Source organism: Lissotriton helveticus, chromosome 10 (genome assembly GCF_964261635.1).
Source record: "Lissotriton helveticus chromosome 10, aLisHel1.1, whole genome shotgun sequence".
Classification (NCBI taxonomy): Eukaryota; Metazoa; Chordata; class Amphibia; order Caudata; family Salamandridae; genus Lissotriton; species Lissotriton helveticus.
This window is the reverse complement of record NC_136071.1, coordinates 1,014,241,852-1,014,265,437: the sequence shown is the minus strand read 5'-3', so window position 1 is coordinate 1,014,265,437 and position 23,586 is coordinate 1,014,241,852. Positions and strand designations below refer to the sequence as shown.

Below are 23,586 nucleotides of genomic sequence, written 5' to 3'. Positions count from 1 at the left end.
TGCCTGAGTCCTGGTTTAGTTTGTTTACCTCTGCAGCACGTGTTATCACATTACAACTGCTCTGATTCTCATCTAGGGCTGTCCACTGAATAGTGGGTATTATTATCATCATCAAGTTGGATACTCAGCGTGGACATTTACACTCTGCAGCGTTCTTCCCATGATTAGTGTCTTTTTTTCTGATTGTGCCCAGCCTGCCCGAAAATGTTGACTTCACAGTGGCTCCTCTGCTCACACATCCTGTTGGGGCCTACTACATATGGACTTTAAAAGAATATTATTTATTTTATGCAAATGCAATCTGTTGCATCCGTTAAGTATTTTTGTATTTAACTGTGCATGTCAGCATATGTACACAGAACTTTAATAAAGTACTGCTGCTGAAAAACTTAACTTGTGTCATTTCATGGTTATGCATTCGTTTACAGTACAGTCCGGTTACAGGCAGAAGCAATAGGGTCTCCTAACATTTCTGGTGCTCTGCAACAGTTTCAAGAAGTTCTTGGAGTTTCTTGTTGCTCAATTGGCTGTAATTTCTGATATTCAGAAGTTTCCATTGTCTTAATTGCATGATTTTTGCTCGCGAGAAAGTGTCACTCATAGTCGTTGAAATGTCAGCTTCTCTTCTCTTTGTCATCCTCGGAGCCCGACAATCCCTCGTCATTAAAACTTGGACTAATTAAGATTGTAGAGTGGATGAGAAAAAAATGTCTTAAACTTAACGGTGAGAAGACCGAGTTACTTGTTTTGGGTAAGAACAAAGAGCATTGGGGACCCCAACATTGGCCAGCTGAAATGGGTACTCCCCCGGTTCCAGTCAAATTTGCTCGTAATCTAGGTGTCATCATTGATGAGTCGCTCAATCTTAACCAGCAAGCTGTGAAGACTTCAGCCACATGCTTTGCAATATTAAAGTGGTTAAAAAAAATCTGCTGGATGCTGCCCAAACATACTCAGAAAACAGTTATCAATGCCTTAATAACCTCTAGGCTTGATTATGGTAACGTGTTATATTTAGGGGCCAATAAGGCTACAGTCCGCAGATTGCAGACAGTGCAATATGCAGCAGCGAGATTACTGTGGAAAATTCCCATCTCCACATCAACCTCCAAGTACATCCGGGAGCTGCACTGGCTGAAAATTGAGAATCGGATAAAGTTTAAATCCCTATGATCTATGCATAAGATCTCCACTAAGCATGCCCCAAAGTATCTACAAAATCTTGTACGTCCCTATCGTCCATCTCGAACCCTTCGATCAGCCACGGCTAACCATTTTGTGATTCCTAAAATTAGGTTGTCACGCATGGGCGGCAAATCCTTTTCGTTTCTTGGACCCTCACTCTGGAACACTCTACCACAGACACTACGGAATGAAACAAGTTACATGAAATTCAGGAAAGCCTTAAAAACCTGGCTGTTCAACATCTAAAAGACCTGATTTAATCAAACCACTGGATCTTTAGCGCCGGGAAACCCTTTGCTGGGTAGCTGTTGCGCTATACAAATGAACAAAATAAAATAAAATAAATGTCACTCATAATTTCACTCAAATTTTGAAAATGTCACACATGGCAATCTGAAACCTTGGCAGCTATGCTAACCATTGAGCCACACTTGATGGGAGGGTTAATTTAGGGGTGGGGGTAGTTTATCATAGGTGAGTAAAGATGTATAGTGAGGATACAGTTTTGTAATGCAAACGCCCAGGTTATGTTGTAATATGCACCTGTTTCAATAAAGCAGTCTTTTTCACACAACCCAGGTGTCAGTTGTCTGTGCTGCCCTATCTCCCCCAATATCCTTCATGAGCAAATATGACTACACCCCTTCCAGATATCTATTATTCAGCCCCATGATGCTCCAAGGGATGTACGTGTGCTTTACAATTCAGTTATTTTTTATGTTATGTCGTGATAATTAAATGACATGCTTTAAAATACTACTCACTGAAAACTGCTTTTACAAATGCAACACAGTCTGTACTACTGAAAAACGAACAGCTGTTGCCATATTGGTTTTAGAATAAATTGTTCGTAAAACAATAATATTAGGAAACATTTGGGCTAATACAGATTTAGCAAAAACACAAGGAAGTGGAGAAGTCTTTTATGAATGGGGAAGAAGCCTCATACATCCTTGAAATAACCGTGTCATAATATTACCAGTTAAATGTTACGATAATAAAAATACATTTACCTGGGCGAACGGCTCCAGTTCTGCTGCGTCTGAGAAAGAAATGTTCAGAAGGCTGACTCGCTCCGGAGAACACCGGCGAAAGAGCATGATGCAACCAGCGACTGCTTTTACAGCTACTACAAGTTCATGGTGTGGAAATGTAAGCAGTTTTGTGATTGGCTGCAAGGCTTAGCTGCACATTTTCACATGGAATATTTTATTTGATATTGTCACATGTTCACGTGAAGAAATACCAAGCATGCTAGCCAAAACGCGGAAGTTCTGTTTTGCACTAGTGTTTCACGCTAAATATGTTTACCTTTCTCAAACAGAAAGTTAAATAAATTGTCCACGTTTCCCCAGTGCGCTTTTTGAAACACTCACTCGCCACTGAGGTGGAAGTAAAGCGAGCTGGCATTTACTACAATTTTATGGCGGCTTGAATTTTTAGAAAAGTAACAGCAAGTCACGCCAAACACAAAATGCGAATAGTAGTCAAAGAAAATTGATCATCTGGTATATAATAAATCCAGCATTAGTGTATGCATAAATAAAACGTTAATTTTTAAAAGATCTTCTAATCAGAGCTCAGGTCACGATAGATTGCCAATATAATGCATCTCCAACATAAAGCGCGTTGTACACAGGGAGGGCAAAGAAAATAAAAGAAGATATTGGTTAGCACATATTTCTGATCCTGGTGCTTTCAATCGGGACGGGCATGGCGAATGCCAGCCGTGTCTCAATCACAGGAGCATTGGGAGTTGTGTTGAGCAAGGAAAGATTGATCCTAAAGAGCAGAGCACATTTGACTGGATTTGATAGTATTCACACAAGAAAAGCTGGCCGACCCCACTCTCTCAGTAAATAGCTTTTGTAATATTCTCACAAAAGGCAAATAATCTTGCCCTTGAGGAACAGTGCTCGGTTATTTCATGTAATTGGGAAGTGAACCTAGAGTGCTGCAGCTGTCAAGCAATATTGCACTTTAGCAATCTGGCAGGTAAGGTAGGCCATTAAACACAAGGGTCTGAGAAGGCATCTTTTCTTCAACTCTAGAAGGCCGAGCCCACTTGGAAATGTTTGCTTCATAACAGCACAAACTGGAAAAGAATAAGGGGTTAAAAACTTTGAGTTTACTTACTAAACGTGGGTCTCTACAATTAAGTACGCGCAATAGGCGTCCCTTCATTTCCAATAAGTGAAGATAATATAAAAGAAATGTAAACCAACACGCAATACGATTTTGTCCCATTTCAGAAGCCAGCCTACACAATGCGGGCAAAGAAAATAAAAGAAGAAATAAGAAAAAACAAGTGCCTGATCCTGACGGACAACGTCCTCCTCACGCCGACCTCTTCTACTGGGATTGCAGTGCAGGCCCAGAAAACTCCCCCAACCAATCATGGCCTGCTTGCGTGCTGTTAACCAGCATGTGAGCAGTGCCCTGATCTCTTGACAGGGGGTGAATGTTTTAATTTGTTCTGCATTCCATCCATCAATTGTGTGTCTTTGGCTGATTTGTAGGAGCGTCCTCTCTCGGTGCTCCCGAGGGCCCTGAACGACTGCACTTGCTCTCAACCTAGCTGACTTAAGACAGCTGGGTTGAGATGTTTAAAGTGTGCACGTCTGGCTGGCCGTAGCAAGAAGACCGGCCAAAAAGTCATGCACACTTTGAACAAGTGCAAAGGCAGCCCTCTGCCCACCACTCCTCTGTCTTCCAGTCAACAAAAGAATCCCTTTCAAGCTCCTCACACATGCCTAAAAGCTCTCCATGATGCAGGACCAGCATACCTGAACCATTGCCTCTCAATCCACTCCACATACCCACCAGACAACTCCGCTCCGCCCAGCCAGCCCTGGCCACCGTCCCTCGGATCCACAAGACTAGAACCGGAGGAAGATTCCTCTCCTACCTCACCCCAAGACCTGGAACACCCTGCCTCGCCACCTTAGAGAATCCCCATTGATAATCCAATTCAGGAAGGATCTCAAGACCTGGCTCTTCGACTAAACCCTAGCGCTCGGACAATCCAGCAGGCAGCAGCCAAACCCCCCCGTCCCCCACCCCCCAGCGCCTTGAGACTCTAGCTGCACTTTACAAACCCTGATTGATTGATTGATTGATGTTTTGATTAACTAGCCAACCACAAAGCACTGCATCCTTTGATAACTAGCTAACCACAAAGCACTGCATCCTTGATAATTAGCTGAGCAAAAAGCACTGCATCCTTGATAACTATCCAACCACAAAGCACTGCATCTTTGAGAACTAACCGACCACAGAGCACTGCATCCTTGAGAACTAACCGACCACAAAGCACTGCATCCTTGAGAACTAACCGACCACAAAGCACTGCATCCTTGAGAACTAACTGAACACAAAGTGCAGCATCATTGATAACTAACCGACCACAAAGCACTCCATCATTGATAACTAGTGCACCACAAAGCACTGCATCCTTTGGTAAATATCCGACCACAAAGCACTGCATCCTTTGGTAACTACCGGGCACAAAGCACTGCATCATTGATAACTAACCGACCACAAAGCACTGCATCGTTGATAACTAGTGCACCTCAAAGCACTGCATCCTTTGGTAACTATCCGACCACAAAGCACTGCATCTGTTGATAACTTGCCAATCACAAAGCACTGCATCCTTTGGTAACTATCCGACCACAAAGCACTGCATCATTGATAATTAACCGACCACAAAGCACTGCATCCGTTGATAACTTGCCGACCACAAAGCACTGCATCCTTTGGTAACTATCCAACCACAAAGGACTGCATCATTGATAACTCACCGACCACAAAGCACTGCATCATTGAAAACTAGTGCACCACAAAGTACTGCATCCTTTGGTAACTATCCGACAAAAAGCACTGCATCCTTTGGTAACTATCCGACCACAAAGTACAGATCCTGTGATTACGAGCGGACCACAAGCACTGCATCCTTCATAATTATCCGACCACAAAGCACTGCATCATTCATAACTAACCGACCACAAAGCACTGCATCATTGATAACTAGTGCACCACAAAGCACTGCATCCTTGATAATTATCCGACCACAAAGCACCACATCCTTCATAACTAATCGACCACAAAGCACTGCATCCTTCAGAACTATCCGACCACAAAGCACTGCATCCGTTGATAACTTGCAGACCACAAAGCACTGCATCCTTTGGTAACTATCCGACCACAAAGGACTGCATCATTGATAACTAACCGACCACAAAGCACTGCATCATTGATAACTAGTGCACCACAAAGCACTGCATCATTGATAACTAGTGCACCACAAAGTACTGCATCCTTTTGTAACTATCCGACCACAAAGCACTGCATCCTTTGGTAACTACCGAGCACAAAGCACTGCATCATTGATAACTATCCGACCACAAAGTACAGAATCCTTTGATTACGAGCGGACCACAAGCACTGCATCCTTCATAATTATCCGACCACAAAGCACTGCATCATTCATAACTAACCGACCACAAAGCACTGCATCATTGATAACTAGTGCACCACAAAGCACTGCATCCTTGATAATTATCCGACCACAAAGCATTGCATCCTTCATAGCTAACCAATCACTAAGCAATGCATTATTGATAACTATCGGACCAAAAAGCACTGCATCCTTGAGAACTAACCCAACACAAAGTTCGGCATCCTTCATAATTAACTGACCACAATTTATGTGCTTGTGGGAAACGTAAGGGGCGCTGATACTTACATAGGAAGCCGACTCGGTAGTTAGTACCATTGAGCGGAGGGCGGGACAGGGAGAGCCAGGTGCTTCCGGCCACTGGAGCGGTTAGCGTTCCAGCTGCTAAACGGAAGGGCTATTTAGCCCCCTCGTCGTCAGGAGCGCGCAGCAGTCGCGCGCAGGGTTGCGCCTGAGGACGCGCCTGAGACAAGCCAGAGAGAAGCCCGTCTGCGCCCGTCCGCGACTGGACGGGGCCAGGAGCCATGACCCCTATATCGATTGACAGAGGCGGCTGTACGTCCAATCGAGTCAGTTACTCAGCCCAAAGATTATTCGACCTACATTGTGCTCCGCAGTTGGGCTGTGCTGGAGAGGTGGGGTCCCCCCCGGAAGGCCCATTTTCATGCCGGAACTGCCGATTTCAGGCGCGATATAATTATGATGACGATCATTATTCAGATAGAAAGATCTCTGGGGCGGGCTCCATTGTCCAACTGGGATGGAGTAATTTGCTCTGCAATGTGAGATCTTTACCCAAGCACTCTGTGGAGGTATGGGACCTTATTTCCACGCAACTACCTGATCTATGTGTTTTTAACTGAGACCTGGCTCAAACCCCACGCGGTCCCCGCTATTACAATGGGGATCCCGGAGGGGTACAAAATGGTTAGATTGGATTGCCCGATTAAGACAGGTGGTGGCATAGGCATAGTCTATAAAAGTGGCATTAATGTCTCTATTCTGGAACAATGCTGCACCTCGGAAATGGAACTGATGGTTTTTATAATTACCGTCTCCTCCAGGACCATTTGGAAAGGAGCATTGGTATACCGCCCCCCAGCCCGTGTGCTAACTTCCCTGTGTCATTAATGGAAATACTGGCCCCTCATGTACTCCCAGGAAGGAATTTTCTACTTCTGGGTGATTTTAATATTCATAGCGAAAGACAGGATAGTGTGGAAGCCCAGACATTATTGGCAGATCTAGTATCTTAGGTCTTACACAACAAAATGTAGGTCCCACCCATCGGGCAGGACATACTCTAGACCTTATCCTTACAAATTCATCAAAGGTCGTATGCTACCCCCCTAGGCAGGTTCATTGGACAGATCATTCTGTTTTAGAATTTGTAATGTCCTATTCGGACAAACCCTCTAATTTACCAGTGACCCTCCCTCTGAGGCGGAGACAATGGCACAAAATGTCCCAGGAGACCTTCAAGGAGGCGTTTGTAGAGCCAAACATTACATCTACTGAGAATATTGATTTTGCCCTTTCCCAATATAATGATGCCATCCAGAAGGCGGAGAATTCAATTGCCCCCTTGAAACTCTATAAACCACACTCAGCACAAAGGCAGGAAATTTGGTTTTCAGAGCACTTGAGGTCCCTGAAACGGGCATGTAGGAAGCTGGAAAAAGTATGGAGATCATCTCACTTGGAGGCCGACAGAATTAGTTACTGGACGGCCCTTACTTCCTATCATAAGTCTATCAGAGTTGCTTGCAAAAAGCATATTTCCCTATAATTGGAGGCAGCAGGCAATGCCCCCAAGGTGTTGTATCAGATTCTGCAAACTTTCACAAAACCAGTGGCTTGTGAAAGTCCCGATCTTTCATCACAAAAATTATGTGATGATATCTCTCATTATTTTTCCAATAAAATAGACAGAATTTATGAGAAAATTGCTGTCTCTAATTTTTCTCCCGTCAGTACTCCCAGGACGTTACCTCAGTATATAAACTCTGACAATTCTGTAACGCTCACTGGGTTCCCTGCTATCTCATGACCTGAGGTGGAGGACCTTGTGGGTCAGATTAAGAGTGGCTGTCCATCAGATACTATTCCTGCCAGTCATGCCGGTGGTCGGCAAGGTGCTCGATCCTACGATCCAGTGCCTTGTCAACCTCTCGCTCACCGAGGGCCAAGTGCCATTGGAGTGGGAGAAGGCACTAGTGAGGCCCATTCGGAAGAACTCATCCATCCCATGGTCAGATCTGTCCAACCTCAGGCCCATTTCTCTACTCCCGTACTTAAGTAAGCTTACGGAGAAGCACGTTAATAAACATCTATCGAGCTTCATCGAATGTACGGGTAGTTTAGACTATTCTCAGTTCGGTTTCAGGCCACATTACAGTACTGAATCGGCTCTGCTATCCGTAACAGACGATCTCCGTCTGTACCAGGATAAAGGACACTCGGTAATCCTGGTACTATTGGACTTATCGGCAGCGTTTGATACCATATCCCACAATATCTTGCTCGAACGTCTTGCCGATATTGGGCTTACGAGTATGGCCTTGGCCTGGATCCGGAGTTTTTTGTCCGATCAAACCCAAAATGTCAACATGGGCTCGTTCCGTTCAGCTGAGGTAGAGATTACCAAGGGGGTGCCACAGGGCTCATGTTTGAGCCCCACTTTTTTTAACATATATGTGGCGCCCCTGGCCAGGATTATGAGAGCTTTTAATTTCATCCCGGTGTCATACGCTGATGACACTCAGCTTCTCTTTCCTTTCAAATCTCTGACCTCTGAGACAATAAGATCATTCTCCGAAGGTATGAAGGCGGTCACACTGTGGATGACCTCGAACTTCCTACAGTGCAATGTGGGGAAGACAGAGGTCATGCTGTTTGGTGACGCCAAAATACTATGGACCCCAGACTGGTGGCCTTACGATCTAGGCCTGGTTCCCCCGCTGAAGCAGGTGGTAAAGAATCTTGGGGTTCGACTGGACCAGAATCTGTCTTTTAAGGAGCATGTGAACAGCATAGTGGGAACCTGTTTTCATGTTATAGGGCTTCTTCGCAAAGTATTCCCTCTTCTTCCTGACTCTACTAGGAAAACACTGGTGCAGGCCCTGGTGCTAAGCCGGTTGGATTATTGCAACGGGTTGCTTGCATCAGCCAGTGAGGGGATACTTGGCAGGCTTCAAGTGGTGAAGAATACTGCTGCAAAATTGGTTCTAAATGCCCCCCGAGATCTCCTTCAAAACCCTTATTGGCAAAATTACACTGGCTTTCCAACCGCCAAAGGGTTAAGTTTAAGATCTGTTGTATTGTCCATAAAGGACTGCACGATTTAGGACCTTCCTACTTGGCCGAAAAATTCATTTCCTATAACCCCTCCCGTAATCTTAGATCCTCCAACCAACTCTTACTTCAGGCACCCATTGTAATGAAGTCCAGACAAGGCGGAAAAGCCTTGTCCTCTGTTGGTCCAGCACTCTGGAACAAACTTCCCTTGGTGCTCAGGCAGTGCAGTGATCACTTAGCATTTAGAAAAAAGCTGAAAACCTTTTTATTCCAGTGTTAGCAGTCCCTAAATAAACTGTCCTCTTGTCTGTAGACCACTCCACAAGGCATATGGCGTGGAGATACTCCTTCGGGAGTTTGATTCTAGCGCGGTATAAACTCAAAATAAAGCACTGCATCCTCGACAGTAACCGATCACACTGAACTGTGCTGAGGTGACACTTAGACACAAATCATTATTACTGCCTCTTCAGAATACAACCCCGATGCCCTTCAACCTGATGTACACCTAGCACTGCATGCTAGAGATGCTGAGCCACAAACACTTCCTACTTTGGATATCACCCAGACCACCGCAGTACAACAGAGACACAAATCACCAGACTGCACAGCACCATAAGGACTCAGAACCAAACACAGCCCTATGTATGCCAACACACCATCTTGTACCACATCATAGGAACAATAATGCTCCGGAGGGCGCTGCATAAGACAGTCGGGAAGCCACTACAGTGCCAGGCATATTAGGGATCTGAACCCTTTTACCGCATCCTAGGAGTATTAATCAAGCACATTGAACATTATCACAAGTCAGTCTTGGCCCAGAACAGGGTGTTTGTTTCATAATATTGGTCCAGCGTTCCCAGACCACCATAGAAGGCTAGTATGCAAGGAGCTATAAGAATTTGCACTAAACACTATGGGTGAGACTAGGAGTGTCTGCGTGCAGCATCAACATGAACTCTGACAGCTCACAACCAGTCAAGTCTCAACAAGAAATACCAGTGCAACACTTGGTGCATCCCAACACCCCTTCAGAAGAACAGTTTTCAAGTGGCAACAAAAATTAGCAGTGAGTCAAAATGAACTATGTATCCAACAAAATGAAAAAATGGGACAGGCTAACAGTGTAAACGAGTTCCCATCAGTCCTCTATCGAGACCGCCCTTCATCATCTGGGATCTCTCATTCCTTTCAAAGTAGAAAACCACATGAAACTGGCAAATATTTGGGAGTGTGTGGGTGTATATTAAAATTTGTTTCCCCCTATCACTACCTAATTTTAGAGCCTTTTCTCTACATTCACTTAATCACCTTTCACTTTCTAGCACTGCTATTCAGTTCCTCACTAGGCACACCTAGCTCACACCTGTGGTACCCTTCCTTGAGACACCCATGACCTGGTTATTAAATCTGCCAGTTTTATGTGGTTTTCTACTTTGAAAGGAATGAGAGATCCCAGATGATGAAGGGCGGTCTCGATAGAGGACTGATGGGAACTTGTTTACACTGTTAGCCTGTCCCATTTTTTCATTTTGTTGGATACATAGTTCATTTTGACTCACTGCTAATTTTTGTTGGTGCTATGAATAGTTTGGGGGTTTAGCAGTTAGGGTCGTTAAAACATTTCCCCTTGGACCTTCTTAGTGTTTATTCAGTTTTCAAGTGGTCCTTGTTTGCTGGGACTCTGCTATATATTTGGCACTGAATGGCAAGTTTGCTGCCGCGAGCCCCCAAAATATTCATGCAGTGCATGGCATTTAAATGGACACGGTAAGGAGGTTGGTCAAACGGCACAGTGAATTAAACAGCTGTTGACGACATGTCTGTGTGACCAAAGGCCAGGACTGCCAGTGAAATGAAAAGTCATTTACAGAACTACAAAACAGCAAAACGGTGATGCCAAGCCCTATGGACAAACAAGTTCTGAGCCAAAAGTTACAGGTCAGGGACTCTTCAGTGAAATTTGATAGAATGAGAGCTATGTATGCTCCCCAGTACCATGTGATATTGTGCAAACACTGTGTTCAGCGTGACTGAACGCCCTTCTCTAGCGTATTACAGATACTGTTTCCTGTCCGGAACATTTGTGTGATAGCGCAATGCATTCTGGGCGTTGTACTCCTGCTTTCTTCCATTGAACTCATGAGCCTCACACACATTAAATCAATGATTTGTAGGTGAAAGGAGGTTTCCACAATATTTCTGTTTCTCATCAAAGACCTATATTCTGAAAGGATCACAGTAAGACTTAAGAGAGAGGCTCAAATTGCGGTTTTAAAACGCATACTTAATTGCCATTGGCTTTCCATGTGTCTCTGTTGTTTTCCCAGGTTACCACCATCAATGTTCCTGGAGTCCAGGCCACCCTCGCGATCTTACTCACTTGCTTTCAAGTGACTCCCATTTGAGGGTTGTCACCCTAATTCCTAGTCATTCAATTACGGGATTGTTGTGCGACCCTCACAAATATTCACATGGTCCAGTTATTTTAAAAGAAACAGCAACTGGGACCATCCTTTCCATGTCGCAAAATCCTCAGTGCAGATTGTGTAGGTTGCATATATGTGTGGCCCTTGACCCCCGTGTGATATTGGCCCAGCCTGGTGTAATAATAGCACAAGGCTAGATATACATATTGCTTCAGTGCGGTGGCCAAGCCGGATGTCTGAGCATGGTGATTGATAACAGGCATGTGGAATGAAGTTTGGGGTGATTCATTATTCATTTTCACGAATTTATGAAATGGGTAAATACAAATTACAGATACATTATGCAAATTATAGATACTTTAACTTATTTCGAGAGTTATTACTGCCACAATGAATTAGAACACTGTTTTGCTGGTCGATTACCTAATACTAAAAAACAAAAAGTTAAAAAGCTGTAAATTTGGCACACAAAAAATCCGCATGCTTGCTTGCACAAAAACGGATATGAGTCACTATTGCCCACAACAAGCAATACTTGCAGGTTCATTGACCGAGTTGGTCTGGAAACCAGAATCAGTCCTGGCTTTTTTTTCAAACCCGCCTCACACTGCAGGGCGCCATGGCTAGAATGGGGTGGGGGGGGGGGGGGGGTAAGGGGAGGGATGGAGGGGGTCTGACCTGGGTCTTGGCAGCCCATCTTACTCTGAACGCAGCTCTGCACAGCCTGCAGGGCGCTGGTACAATACCAGAATGCCCAGTTTGGTCCTATTCACTGATCCTGAGAAGGGATTTAGGGCGAAAGAACTCTAACCCATTGATAGGTGATGATAATACAGAGGGGTCTTTTTTTTTGTAAAGGTGCCTAAATAAGTAATCAATGGACCAATCCCCAGAGGTACAATATATCTGATATCTAACTACTGTCACATGAAGAGTGAGAGGGCTCTTTAATGCTCAAATAGATGTAAGGGGGCGATTAGTGCAGCAGTACTTCTGAGCTGGGACCAGGGCCGGCTCTAGGCATGTGCAAGCTGTGCACCTGCACAGGGCCACCAAACCCCAGGGGCCACCACGCCAATATATATCCTTAATATATTAATCCTCTGAGGATGGATCCCCACCGAAACCAGGAAGACCGTCACCCAGGCACTCATCACCAGCCGATTGGACTACGGGAACACCCTCTACGCCGGAACCACAGCCAAACTTCAAAAAAGACTCCAGCGCATCCAGAACGCCTCCGCACAACTCATCCTGGACATCCCTCGACACAGCCACATCACCGGACACCTGAGAGACCTGCACTGGCTCCGCGTCAGCAAGAGAACCAAGTTCAGACTCCTCACCCACGCACACAAGGCTCTCCACGACCTGGGGCCCAAGTACCTCAACGACCGTCTGACCTTCTACACGCCCAACCGCCAGCTGCGATCGACCAGCCACGCCCTCGCCACCGTACCACGCATCCGCAGAGCCACCGCCGGAGGAAGATCCTTCTCCTACCTGGCGGCCAAGACCTGGAACTCCCTCCCCACCCACCTACGGCAAACCCAAGACCATCTCTCCTTCAGGAAGCAGCTCAAGACCTGGCTGTTCGAGCAGTAACTTACCCCTCTCCCCCAGCGCCTTGAGACCCTCTCGGGTGAGTAGCGCGCTCTACAAATGCCGTGATTGATTGATTGATTGATTGATATTTGCGTGGTGGCCCCTGGCAGGGATTTGGTGACCTCCGGCTCTGTTCCACTTCTAAACACCCTGACCCCCTCCCCTCTTTACTGGCCTGCGCGCTCCGCCCCGTCTGGACCCCCTCTTCCGGGCCCCCTACCTACGCTCCTTGCCCAGGGCCCCCAAGAGCCTAGAGCCGGCCCTGCTGGGACTACTGCCTTTAAATGGCGCATGGGTTGAGCACGCCATCAATCTAGCGAGGTAGAGCCGTGGATAACAATGCACAAAAGATGCTTCCGGTTTCCTGCAGACTTTTTGCCGAGGGAGCTTTGCAATAATTGCAACTGCTTTTGCTAATTTGGTCACATCTACTGGGCCTTCAGATGGCGTACCTAGTCGCTTTATGTAAGTTGTGGCCGTTGCTGAATCGATAAGCTATATTGACGTGAGTGGTTCAGTAGTAAGTACCCTGCCACTCAAAATGACCATGAAATACATGAATTGCAGTCCTGGGTATTCCAGGTATATGTTGCCATGGCGACCCGAGTGACTATGTAATTATGTAGAGCTCTACTGCATAATCTGGTTTCTTTTTGCCATTGCAACATTGCATCGTCCTGTAACCACGTATACATTACATGTGACATAACTATTTACTTTCAAAGAAAGTGGAATGTTCTCATGCATGAGTTCCCACAGACAGAAAATAAATTGCTTTAAACAATGTCAAAAATATTATCAGCCTTGCTGAAGAAGAATAAGTCTAGTCTGCTCCCAAAATATCTATACCACCACAGGGGTCATGGAGAATTTTACCAGTGATTGTGGCCAATCATTGTGTCACCTGATCCCTTTCCTAGAGAATATCGTCAGTTTTCTCTGTCGGGCAGTGGTGGGCGGTGTGGAAGTGTGGTCAACCAAACCTAGATATGACAACTTGGAGATGAGGTCACAATGGATGGTGGAAATGTGGCTGGACTTGCGTATCAGAGGCGTTCAGTGAGTACACAATTTTTCAGGAAAAGTACTGAAGGAAGCAGAGCTTGTGAACTGAAGAGAGCCTAAATGGATTTTTTTTATATTTTGCACTGCTCAGTAAAAGAGAATGTATGTGTCTATGAGGCATTTCTGTAGCATAGAGCTAGCCAAATGTCTGGCCCAGTAGAACACTCCATATCCAAAATGCAATGGAGTTCTCTATGAGGCCAAAGCCATGCATAACACTGGATGATAGAAGAGATAGGTGGTTTGTGGACTGTTGCTGCATTGTGATATAGTGCACTTTTATAGAGGTCAATCTTCAACTTTTTCCTAAACTGGTGCAGCTTTGGGGTGATCCTGATGGATACAGGGACGATGTTACAAATCGTGGGTAGATAGATTAAAACGGCCTAGGCCTGATGTATTCCGGTTTTTCTTTTTTACACTTCTTAGCCTACAATGATAAATGCTCTATCCAGGGCTAGCCAAATAGGCTCCTTATCTGAAGATATTGTTGCATCATGTGGAGTTTTGAAGGTGTGTTCAAACTTCAGTATTGACTGTAATCAGGAAAGGTATGTGCTACCTGTACCAAACAGAAGACCTAGAGGCATGTTGTTTTCTGATCTGAAAAAGGGTTTGCAGAATGTTCATATACTGGTGGTCTCTCTCCCGATCAGAAGCAATAAATGTACTTTGTAACTTTATCCTGTTCCGACATCTAATCAACATCAAATTGAGCTGACAGGGTCCATAGAGGCAATGTCCCTCTGCATTAGATTCTCTTCCACTTCCTCTTATGTGTGCCTGCTGGTCTATAGACCTCCTGATTCTCTACCCTCACACTGGCCAGAGCTGTTTGATAAAATTGCAGACCTGTCCCAAAACTACTCTAACATTTTAGTTCTTGGGGATTTTAACGTCCATATGGATAAGGATAATTGCCCCCTGGCCCTTCAACTGGCTGAGACTCTCAAAGGATTTAACCTTATTCAAAGGGTGACCACCCCTACTCATGCAGCAGGCCATACGTTGGATCTCATTTTTTCCAATGATCAGACCATAAATGTGCTGGATCCGTTATCAATGACCTGGACGGATCATTATTTAGTTCCCTTTACTCTTACGAACCTGGTTAGCTCCAATCAGTCTAGGCGTGAGTCGGAAAAGAGAAGAAACTGGAGAAAGGTTACATCCGAGCGCATGGGCCCAGTATTATAGGAAATGACCCCGGTTTGTAATGTATTTACTATGGGAACTGTATCGATATTCCTGTTTCTGACCCTTGTCCGTTTAATAAATCACTAGTGGCCATACAACGGCACAGAAACCCGTTTTCTGATTAGGTCATAGCGCATGCTATCACATTAGGCAAGCACTATCCCTCCAGCCCCCCTAGAAAGCATACCGAGTTCTCAAAACAAATCAAACCTCCAGCAACCTGGGAAATCCCCCGCAGCTATTGTTTTGATTTAGCCAAGAACTCCAGTAAAGAATGTAAGAACGACCAGTTCTTATGACATCCTTATTGACGTATTTATGTCCATCCTTACGTCAATCTCGGCACCTTTCAGGTATAAATAATACCGACATTGCCCTAAGCAAACACACGGTGGTGACGAGATTGGAGCAGCGCGACTTGCCGAGGAGCCCAGCTGATGCAGAAAGCCCACGGACGCTGCCCCTCCCTTTTGACGCGCTGAGAGAGACGCTGCCTTTTCTCTTGCCGAGAAATCCAGCTCCGGCGTTTCCAGCCGCCCTCGCAGGCAGCTGGGATATCAAGTCCTGAGATAGAGATACCAGCCCTCCAGCCTTCTAAATCCCAGGTACTGAACTGAATAACCCCTTACAGAGAATTCTTGAGTCAGACCCTTGGCAAAGCAAACTTAACTTAAACTGCTACTTATCTACTCCCGCCCACGTATTAGGCTTAGGTCAGGTACACTGGGGTAGGCATAGTTAGAAGCACCAGTTGAGTACGATTAGTCAATGTATATATGTATGTATCTATTTTATCCATTTTAAAGTATCATATGGCTAAGAAACCATATCAATGCTTTTACAGTATTATTTTATAATTCTGCTTTTACTGTATGCACTGTACTTAACTATAAGTATTGCAATAATAGCGATTCATTTCTCTTGTACGAGAAAAGAAACTGATCAATAAATAACACCTTTTTATTGAACACGCCCGTCTCTTCCTTTTCTCTACAAATCTGGTGAAACTAAGAATGCACGTACTGACTGAGTAAAATAAGTTGTCTTTTGTTTTCACACGACTCTAGAGATATACTCTTGATTAGGGGGAGCAAAGTTGTCATGTTCTATGGTTGTCAGAAACTAAATCCCTTCTTGTCTATCCAGGGAGGTTAAACTCCTCCTTGCCTATTCGAGAAAGTTTCTAGTGAACTCTGAGCTAGCTGGCACACATAACTTTAAGTCTAATATCGTCAGTAGAAGACCTAGTTAACCACAGTCCTACGTCTATACTATTGAAGATATTATTCCAATGCGCAGAGCCTATTGGGAAAATAGGAACTACACTACATGGCGCCCAACTGTTTGGATAGGCGATAAATCTAACGTAAGACATTAAAGTAACTCAGTCGTGCTTTTTCACACAGACCCTTTTTTCCCATAATACTCCAAAGACGTCTGGAGTGGGTGAAAGGTTAAATCCGCCAAACTTCGTAGGAGGAGACTCCTATGTATGGTTCTTGGTTTATTCAATGTTGAAGGATACACTGTTCCAAAATATTGTGCATCTAATCTTTGTTTCCGTAGAAACCTGATCTGCAAATAAACAAAATAACCTTCCTGTCAGTAAAATGTCAGACAGTGAAGAAGGAAGGGAGACAGCTAGAGTAGCAGCTCAACTCCTAGCGGATGACAATAGTCTCCTACAGCAAGACCCGGAGGCAATACTAATCCCGGTCGACATAAGAAAAACTATAACTTTAAAACTTATAGAAAATGGACTGACACCGAGAGGTGGTACAGTAATATTCGTAATTGAGGCACACGAATATCGGCAGACAGAGGTATTCTACTCATGGATAAACTTTCCAGCAGCAAACGCTGTAACAAAGGAGTTCCACTACTACAAAATAGAGGAACCTCCGAATGAGTACACTCCTTTCGAGGAAGTGGAGATATCACTCAAATACCAAGAGCACCTGCTCTGGTTTAATGGCGCCCTAAAACATAATAATCACATCACCAGGCTCGGTCCACTAGGTAGACCAGGAGCAACGTAGCCGGTCCTAGCCGGATACACACCACATCCAGACATTGAAGAAATGTCTGCACCAGACCTTTTAGCACAGCTAAAACAACTAATTAAAATACATAGACAATTAGTCCAATATGTAATGCGGACTTCAACAGTCCAACCAGCTATTAAAATTCCACAGCTGACCTCTCATCAGGGAAACACAAATAAAATTACACCACAGAACATACAGTCCTGTCTAGGTAAAGTACCCGCAAAACGGGAACAAATTCCATTCTGGTTAGCACAAAAAATCACTCAAATAGAGGCGGTATTTCCAGATACCACCCCTGTTGAGAAACACAGAATTCTGACTATCTGTCTCCCAATGGGAATCACACCACATGTGGAGGACTGTGACACTTGGGGTACAGTCTTTGCTTCCGTTTACACAAAAACACATGGTGTTCCATCCATGTCAGTAATACCAGATGTGCTAAAACAAATTCAAGATGAATACGGTCCAGAACCGGCGCTAACTCTGGGTATGAAATTACTGAAAGACTTCAAGCGGTATACAACCGTTACCACGCATCTTTTACCACGAAGTACTGTTACAACGAAACCATTACAACGCAAGGGTATTTACAACGCATGTATTTACAACGCATTACACTACAACGCAGCTACTATTACAACGCATACCATTACAACGTAAGTATAGGTAAGTTTATCTTTTTTTTTAAACATTTATTAGGGGTATTGGGTTTGGGTTTTGGGGTACAGGGGTATTTTTAGGTTTCAGGGTTGGGTTTGGGTTTTGGGGTACAGGGGTATTTTTAGGTTTCAGGGTTGGGTTTGGGTTTTGGGGTACAGGGGTATTTTTAGGTTTCAGGGTTGGGTTTGGGTTTTGGGGTACAGGGGTATTTTTAGGTTTCAGGGCTGGGTTTGGGTTTTGGGGTACAGGGTTATTTTTAGGTTTCAGGGTTGGGTTTGGGTTTTGGGGTACAGGGATATTTTTAGGTTTCAGGGCTGGGTTTGGGTTTTGGGGTACAGGGGTATTTTTAGGTTTCAGGGTTGGGTTTGGGTTTTGGGGTACAGGGGTATTTTTAGGTTTCAGGGCTGGGTTTGGGTCTTGGGGTACAGGGGTATTTTTAGGTTTCAGGGTTGGGTTTGGGTTTTGGGGTACAGGGGTATTTTTAGGTTTCAGGGTTGGGTTTGGGTTTTGGGGTACAAGGGTATTTTTAGGTTTCAGGGCTGGGTTTAGGTTTTGGGGTACAGGGGTATTTTTAGGTTTCAGGGCTGGGTTTGGGTTTTGGGGTACAGGGGTATTTTTAGGTTTCAGGGTTGGGTTTGGGTTTTGGGGTACAGGGGTATTTTTAGGTTTCAGGGTTGGGTTTGGGTTTTGGGGTACAGGGGTATTTTTAGGTTTCAGGGCTGGGTTTGGGTTTTGGGATACAGGGGTATTTTTAGGTTTCAGGGCTGGGTTTGGGTTTTGGGGTACAGGGGTATTTTTAGGTTTCAGGGTTGGGTTTGGGTTTTGGGGTACAGGGGTATTTATATTTTACTAATAATTACATTATTTTAACATATTATATACTTACCTATACTTACGTTGTAATGGTATGCGTTGTAATAGTACATGCGTTGTAGTGTATTGCGTTGTAAAGGTATTCGTGGTAAAGAGTCCTGCGTTGTAAAAATTGCGTGGTAATGGTCTGCGTGCTAAAAGTATGCGTGCTAACATCATATATCCCTTCAAGCAGGTCTCGGCAATATTACTAGCCAATATAAAGGGAGAAGCAGCAAATGTGGCGATCTGCCAGAGGTTGAAAGAGACAGATATAGCAGACCAACCATTTGAAATTGCCAGAATCATAGAAAAATCCTATGAAGAACTAGGAAGAGATAGTTTGGGTGGAATACCGGTGAAACCCCAACTAATAGAAAATCCTGAAAAGGTATTTATTAAAAATAATCTAACACTCAAAAAAAGAGCTGGGATGGAAATAAACAATCCACTCCAAAGGAAAAAAGATTCCAAACCAGAGGAAGGTCTCCTCGGCGGAGAGAAAGATCTCCGGACCAAGGACACAAGTCTCCCCAAAGGGAGCCCTCTGGGAAAAAATACAACCTTAGAAATAGGGATAATATAAAGAAACCTGATAGATATCAAGATATTGATACACATCCCTCTCGATCTTTTCAGACTTAATCGCAGAAATCGGAAAGAAGAGGACGATCAGAACACAGGGAAGAGCACGTCAAGTCCAAAGACAAGGAACCTGCTCATCAAAAAAAAAAATCCATTTCCAAAGAAGAAGGTAGCCAGTATTAAAGTAATCAACCATGCCAAGAATACTGAGGACACAGCTGAAAAACGGAGAATGGGCTCAGACAATGCTAGACAGCGCAGCAGAAGTGAGCATAGCTCGCAAGATCCTGATGAATCATCTGGAGACAGTGGACACGAATGAATACATTCAGGTGGAAACTGCAGATACCAGAGTTAGCAAACCTCATAAAATATATGAAATAACATTGCGTATAGAGGGGGATAAGACTAGGAAAATAAGGGGTCTATTTTGGGATAATCTCTCCAAGGGCTATGACATCCTTCTAGCTGAAAAAGACTGGCCACCAGAGTTTGTCAGGGAGTGCCCTCATGGCGCGAAGAAATAATTATGCCTGCCTTCTCAAATCATATTCCAATACATAAAAAATATACACTTGCAAGAAAGTGGGCAGTAGCCCAAGCTCCTGCATTATATAAAAACCATGTGGGATGGGATGAGGACTCTCCTCCTCACAAAATCCAGTTAAAATCACAACCTACTGCACAAAGGCAGTACCCAATTAAGCAAGAAGCTAAAAAACAGGTAAAAGAGATCCTAGATCAACTTGAATACCAGGGGGTGATTGAAACTTGCACCTCACAAATGAACAATCCTTTATTTCCTGTCTCGAAACCAGATGATTCATATCGTCTTGTTTTGGACTACAGACACTTGAACTCATGTTGCAAAACGTTTGCAGTGCAAAACTCACACAGTGCAGCACTAATGAATAACATAGTGCTCAAAAAATACAAAACAACATTAGACATCTCTAATGGATTCTTTTGTCAAAATATAGCACCAGAAAGCAGATGTTTGACCGCGTTCTCAATAAACGGCTCGCAAAAAATTTCTGTCGTTTACCACAGGGGTTCAAGAACAGCCCAGGATTATTCTCAGCGAGAGTAACAGAGTTACTACAAATATATGATGATGAGGCATTATCTTATGTCGATGACATCTATCTAACAGATGATGACTTGGATACTCACTTGAAAAGAGTGAACACCATAATACTTGGGTTCGCAGTGTGGTAAATAAAATATTACCCTGGCAGAATTTCTAGGCATTAACAAAGTATCATGCATCAAATGAGAGACAGGATCCGTGGTGTCCAAGTTAAAATGGGCTTTATTCCAATAACTCGAGTCAAAGGGAGAATATGTTCCATCACCACTGAGGTTCAGGAAGAGTAATCTAACATTTAATAACAATGAACAGAATATATACATTTTACTCCTTGTACATAGGGAGGAGCGCTCCAGGCAGAGCAAGAAAGAAAGAGATAAGAGCATGTGGGCGTGAATGAGGGTGCATGAGGGTGTACACTTGATGAGTCATATGTAGATGATAGGTAGGTGTCATAGGTGGGTGGGTCCTTAGGGGAGGAGTTTGCATGACCAGCTGGAACTCTGCCCTAATTGTGCAACTTGAGCATGGCGTGCAATTGACGTGTAACTGGGAGGAGAGCTGACTTTCGGCCTAGCAGAGACATCTCTTGTGTCAGGGCGAAAAGCACATCTTGTACAATCTGATATGATAGGGGATGTATTGTCTGAAGCAAAAGGTTGTTCATCACTAGAAATAAAGAAAAAGCATATATTCCTCCGTTCATTGCATGGGGGCTGAGACAGAGAGTTAGGCCTTATCTGTCGCGGACGGGTTCTGTTTGCTTTTCCTCACCGGGCAGGGATGCCACTCTGTACTGAAAACAGATAACTGTTATTCATAACACTGTCTTGGCAGGCTTCTTGCTGACGTGACTGCAGTTTTCAATGTGCCAGGAGTCATGCAAACAATATTTCAGAAAGTGGTTTCAGGCTCCAACCACAAAAAAAGGGCTCAGTACGATATTTATTTAAAAGTGCACAATGCAAAATGCAAAATACATGGGCCTTCATTTTAGCTTAAAGTTTGGGAGACTTTGATGACTTGACTTGCAGGACATGTTTGCAGAGGCCTAGTGATTCAGGCCACTACGAGAAATATGCATGGGTGACATGCACATGAATGTAACATAGGGTGTATGTAGTGGACATTTTTGGTCAGGCAAAATATCATTTTCCTCAGCAGCAGAGGGTTACAAATTCAACTTTAAAAAGTCAAGAATTGCCCATCTAACTGTCCTGTTTTTAGGATATGAACTATCAAGTGAAGGCAAAAGCCTGGCTGACAATTTCCTAGAGAAATGTGCTGTAATCCAAGCACCCAGAACACTAAAAAACTTACAATCAATTCTAGGTTTTCTAAATTTCGGAAGAACATACATTATAAATTATGCAGAGAGGGTCAAACCCCTCTATGATCTAATAAAACCAGATTTTAAAAGAATCAACTGGACTCAAAAACACACAGAAATTTTGAGATCTTTACAAACAGACATGTTAGTTAAAACAAAACTACAAACACACGACAACACAAGCAACCTTGTGATTCGAGTCATCCCAGGAAGATGCGGATTCACATACCTGACCTCTAATGAGGGAGAAACAGTACCAATTGCATACAAATCACACTTGTACACAGAAGCTGAAAAAACGTTCAGCATTAAGGAAAACATTGTTCATGCGGTTCAAACGGCTATAGCAAGAGAAAAATACCAAGCTGACGGTAAACGTATTACAGTCAGAACAGCAGAATCAGCTTTTGAGGCATTAACAAGCCCATGTAATTTACCTACTATGGCATTAAATCCAGAATGGATACAATGGGTAAATTCTATTGCTACAGACAAAGTGAAATACTATTTTGATCCAGAAATGAAAAAATTAAAACATCTAGAATATGAGAGAAAATACCCTCTGCCAATCGACATTCTGCCCTTACGACAATACGCCTGTGTAATCTATACAGACGGACATGCTCAACCCTCAGTTTGGGGAGAGCAAGCATACAACGCCAAATGCGAGATTGTAAAAGACGTGTGGCGCAGAGGTAAAATGAGACCTCTACTTACGAAAACACACTCAGTGGAAAATAATTCAAAACAACAAACTGAAATAAAAGCGTTAAAAATGGCGCTAGATAATGCCGATCGCGAATTCCCGACACTTATAGTGTGCGATTCGTATTACTGCGTCAAATCATACAATAGCGATTTACAGAAATGGATTCAAAAGGGTTACAAAGATGACACAGATGCCACAATAAAGCAGAAAGCGCTTTGGGAACAAGTAGTTCTTTTACAGAAAGAACTACCAAAAACTCACGTGATACACTCACTGAGTCATCAGCGTGATGGCGTTCACGTTGCAGGGAATTCATTGGCTGAGACAGCCACAGCGGTAGCAACTAAATCGGCTTCCGTAGCTAGGAAAAAGCGTTCAGTAAAATACATTGACGGTGAAACAGTGCCGGTGGTAAAAACGTCATCAAAAGGCGACTGCTCAGCGCTACCGATCAACTATCCACTCAATTATACATACATAATCGATGCAAACTCCGTTCCTTTTGCTCGAATCCCTGGAGTGGGGGATAGAGTAATTCCAAACTTGGACAGGAGAAGCTTGTTAATAGCAGACGCACATATGGGTGAGGGTCTTATACACCTTAAGCTTAAAGATTCTCTGGAAGAATTACAATCAATGTACTGGTGGCCAGGCATGAGCCTGCATCATCACATTTTTGTAAAAAACTGCCCAGACTGCAACAGAGATCGCAGTGGCGACCGAGACGGTATATTACCATGGCGTTTCGCTCCAGATTGGATCAAAACAATAAAAAATAAAACCCAATATGAATAATGCGTCACATTAACATGTAAAGACTATTTTCACTTACAATGTAGACCCCAACTCTCGGCTGACATCTGAACTGTTATAAAAGATTTGCGAGTCTATAATGGCATATACGCTAGAAGCATGCTACGTTCTGACCAATATCTTTCCTTTAGCTCTCGAGCTTATGGGGGGTGCCTGGCCAAAATGAGCATTGCATTGCGGGACTCTTCTCACTTCCTTCCTGAGGGAAACGGGATGGTGTAAAGAAAAAACCAAGGCATAGAGCAATCTGTAACAG

General features: G+C 43.9%; 1 protein-coding gene across 2 annotated transcripts in view; it reads right to left on the bottom strand.

The window, feature by feature from the left end:
• ASNS (asparagine synthetase (glutamine-hydrolyzing)) overlaps positions 1–23,586 on the bottom strand; it is a 552,217-nt gene that overhangs the window by 338,729 nt on the left and 189,902 nt on the right. Inside the window, exon 1 of one of the 2 annotated variants that reach the window (XM_078663714.1) lies at positions 2,199–2,329. The exons of the other annotated variant lie outside the window; for it this stretch is intronic. The gene's annotated coding sequence lies outside the window, so the exon portion shown is untranslated. Of the gene's footprint in view, positions 1–2,198; positions 2,330–23,586 lie in introns of those variants that run through there. 2 annotated transcript variants of the gene reach the window in all.